The sequence below is a fragment of the Sminthopsis crassicaudata genome, chromosome 4, assembly GCF_048593235.1.
Source record: "Sminthopsis crassicaudata isolate SCR6 chromosome 4, ASM4859323v1, whole genome shotgun sequence".
NCBI classification, from domain to species: Eukaryota; Metazoa; Chordata; class Mammalia; order Dasyuromorphia; family Dasyuridae; genus Sminthopsis; species Sminthopsis crassicaudata.
The window spans coordinates 22482423-22486662 of record NC_133620.1 but is presented as its reverse complement, the minus strand read 5'-3'; positions in this window follow the sequence as shown (position 1 = coordinate 22486662).

Genomic DNA, 4240 nt, shown 5'->3' with positions numbered 1-4240 from the left:
AAAAGGAAAGAATGAGAGAAAGAAAAAAGGAAGGAAAGAAAGAAAGAAGCAAGAGAAAGCAGGAAGAACTGTTATGAAAATGCTTGTTTTATTCCATACATTAAAAATTGAATAAATAAAAAATTTTTTAAATAAAGGGAAAAAAAGACAAAAAGATAAAAAAGAAGGAAATAAATAAAGAAAAATAGATGGAAGAAAGAGGGAGAGGGAAAGAAAGAAAGGAGAAAGAAAATAATGAAAGAAATGAAACAAAAAAGGAAGGACAGAAAAAGAAAGATAATGAAGGAAGGAAAGAAAAAAGAAATAGAAGAAAGGAAGAAAGGAAAAAAGAAAAAAGAAAGAAAGAATGAATGAAAGAAATAAGAGAGGAAAGGAAGGATGGAGGGAGGGAAGGAAGGAAGGAAGGGAGGGAAGAAGGAAGGAAGGAAGGAAGGAGGAAGGGAAGGAAAAAGAGAGGAGAGAGAAAGGGAGGAAAAAAAGGGAGGAGAGAGAAAGGGAGGGAAGAAGAAAGGAATGAAGAGAGAGAGAGAGGGAGGAGGGAAGGAAGAAAAAGAAAGAAGGAAGAACCAAAAAAGAGTAGGACTTCTGAGGAGGAAAGAGGCACTGCTCTTCACTGTTACTCTTCATACTGATCTCTTCCTCCAGCCCTTTCCTGATGCTTCCCACAGTATTGTCTGCTACAGGAGAAGATTGCTGAGCTTTCTCCCGTCTCCAGCCCTTTGGCTCAAGCCCTTCGCCCTTGCCTGGGCCACACTGAGGGCCCTTTCAGTCCACCTGCCTCTTCACCGCCCCCCCCCAAGGACCAGAAGGAGAGACGCCTTTCTGCCCTCCCCATCCGGTGCTTGTCTCATGTCAATATTGCTTTCCCCCAGTGCCCACGGCCCGGCTGTATTTTCTTAAACACATTGGGTCCTTTTCATCAGGAGATGTGGGGGAAAGCGAGCAAGACCTCGTGCAGCTTCATGGTGCGCTCAGAGCAGCCCCGTTTGTTATGTCTACCAGTTGATCGGCCTTTCTCAAAATATTTAGCTAGTAACGGGACCCTGCTAGCCGCCTGTTTTTAGTGCAAACACTCAATTAATCACCCTAATTTTTCCAATTATCCAGAAGTCTCTGTTCTTGGAGGCCCCCTAGAATGCCACAGGGTGGGGGCTGAAAAGGGTAGATTATCTGCACACAGTAGGTACTTCATAAATGAATGTCGGATTGAGATGATTTGAGATGATTCCTTTGACTGGGGAAGTTTCCACTTACCTAGTTAAAGTGAGCATTAGTGAAGATCATACAAGAGAATAAGACCTTGACTTGTAGTTTGGAAGGGACCCCTAGGTGTTGGTTAGTAGTATGTAGGGCTTAAAGGTTTACAAAGTTTTTACAAAAAGCAACCCCTTTGATCTGCCCAACTACCTGGAAGTATGTGATATTATTACACCTATTTTATTGATGAGAAAACTGAGGCACACAGAGGTTGTCATGTGCTCCAATAATCTCATTTTACGGAAAGGGAAACTGAGATCCACACAAGTCACCAATCCAGAGCTGGAAGGAGCCTTTAGGAAGAAGTTGTCCAGTCCAATCTTTGCCATTTTGCAGATAAGGAAACAAAGGTGTTTGCAGAGATATTGAACAGCTGAGATTTGACTCTAGGCCTTTGGCTCCAGAGTCAGTGGGATTTTCATGCTTTCCCTGACTTTTAACTTGCTCTGTTTGGGTCAGGCTCGGTGAATAATGTAGGGATCTGGATGAGTCCAAATGTGCCAGAGCACGACGTATGATGGCCCTCCGATTATTAATGCCCATTTGAACCGGGGCCAGAGTCAGGAACAGAAGCCAAGTCTTCCACAAGGTCACTGTCAACTTCTCTGGAGCTCAGTTTTCCCCAAGGATTTTGGGCTCACAGAATTGAGAACTGGGCTGGACCAGAGGCAATGGAACTCTATAGAGAGGTTAAGTGGATCTCACAGGGAAAAGAGGCAAAGCTGGGGTCTGAACACAAGGGTTCTGCCCTTGAATCCGAGGTTTTTTTCAGTGTCCCATAACTTGGGGCGCAGGAGAGGGAAAAAGTTGATATGGCCATAGTGATGGTCAGGGGAGGCTTACAAATGGTCCTACACCTTCTAAGTCAATGGGCACTGGCTGAGCTCCTACTGTGTGCAGGACACTGTGCTATTACATCTCCCCAGTTAAAAAGTATTGAGTTTCTAGTTCCTACAGGGGAAGCACCCCAGGATGGTGAAAAGAGAAAGATCTCTGCCCTGCTACTAACTCTGTGTGGCTTTGGGCATTTCTCTCACTATTTCCCGCTACAAAATTAGGGAGTTGTGATAAGTATTCTCCATTTTTAAATTCTAGGATTGCTCCTAGTTTCGTGCGGGAATAGCACGCTCGAACCGGAATTAGGGAGACCCGCACAAATCTAGCCTCTGATGATGTGTGACCTCACACAAGATCACGTTTCAGATTTCTCACCTATAAAATGAAGGGCTGGACTCTGATTTGTGACACCCATGATCTGAGAATCCAGTGTCAGAAATGGAGAGGTACCTCCTGGACACCCGTGTTCTCTCTCCATGTGCCTTATCCCCAATGTATTTTAAATTGGAACCCAATTTTCTCAGGAAGTGTGTGTGTGTGTGTGTGTGTGTGTGTGTGTGTGTGTGTGTGTGTGTGTTTTGTTATTCTTATTATACCTTCTGTTCTCTTTTCTAGCAGCTTGTAGACTTTTACTGGCTATTACTGAGGACACGCCAGATGGGGGCTTATGAGCAACAGCTTAGATCTTGACCCCTCATGGCTGTCCCTGGAACTCTGAGGATAGAAGTATTGTCGCCTGTGACAAATTACCCTGTGAGTTAGGTAAGGGAAGGGGAAGGAGAGAGGAAGGGAGGGAAGAAAAAGAAGAGAGCAGAAAGAAAGGGGAAAGAATAGGGGAGAGAAGAAAGCGACAGACAAAGGGAGGGAGAGGGAGAAAGGAGAAGAGGAAGGAAGGGGAGGGAGAAAAGAAGGAAGTGAGAAAGGAAGGAGAAATTAAAGAAGGTTGAAAACAGGAAGAGGGGGAAAAAATGCAAAGAAAAAGGAAGGGAAATAAAGAAAAAAGAAAAGAAACAAATAAAAACCAGGGAGAAGTAGAAAGAAAGAAAAGAAAAAGGGAAGGGAGAGAGGGAAAGATAAAGAGGTGAAGCGAACTAGAAAACAGAGCAGAAGAAGGGTGTGGGAGAGAAGGGCACCTGCTCGGCGCAGGTGGAGTCGGAAGGGCCCGGATGCCAGGGATGCTGCAGCTGAGGCCTAACCCAGAGCTCCCTCTGGTGGAGCGTCAAGGCGGTGCTTCCCCAGGGAAGCGCTGGCTGTGGACGATCCCCAAGGGTGGGGGGCCAGGGTCAGCCCTGGGAGTGGCCAGGGATCAGGGCCCTGCAGCCTGCCCGGGACTCCTCCCGCACCTCCCTGCTCTGCTCCCGCCCTGGGCCCAGGCAGCCCTCGGAGGGCCAGAGCTTTAGCCCCTCCTCCCAAATGAGGAAACCAAAGGGGAAAGTGATTTAGCTAAGGTCACACGGTACAGCTGGGCCTCAACTCCTGCTCTCCCGACCCCAAATTACACAAAGTTACAGCAAACAAAGAAAAGACAAGGTTTCTTTATCTGTCGATTTTTTTTTTTTTAAAACATCATGCTCTTTCCCCAGAATTCCCCTCCCCCTGCTCAACAACATCCTGAATGTCAAACAAAATAGCCCAGCCCTCCGGGCCTGCCATGGTGGACCCCGCGCTCCCCCCCCCCCTTTCCTCCCGCTCAGTCCTTTCAGTCCCGTCCAGCTCTCTGGGAGCCACCGAGGTTTCCTCAGGACATAAGCACCTACTATGTGCTGGTCACTGTGCTAACTGCTGGGAGAAGGGCCCCCCAAAATCGTGGCTCTCAAGGATCTTGGGGCTTGCCTAATGGTGACGGGTGGGATCTGGGTAGTGAAGGTAACCAGATTAAAAAAAACCCTCTTTTCTCCCGGGGCAGTAGGGAGCCACTGAAGTGTATGAGTGCGGGAACAGGGCAGTCTGTGCTTAGGCAGCGGGTGAAAGATGGGCTGAAATGGGGAGAGACTGTTAAAAGCCGGCGCAAGGCAAGAGGAGATCCTGACTCAGGTGGGAGCTGGTGAAGAGGATGGGACGGGATGGGGGTGCTGTGGGCAGCAGGTCAGGATCGGACCATTACTTGGTTATGTGGGGGGTAGAGGGTAACCCCAACTCCAGACAC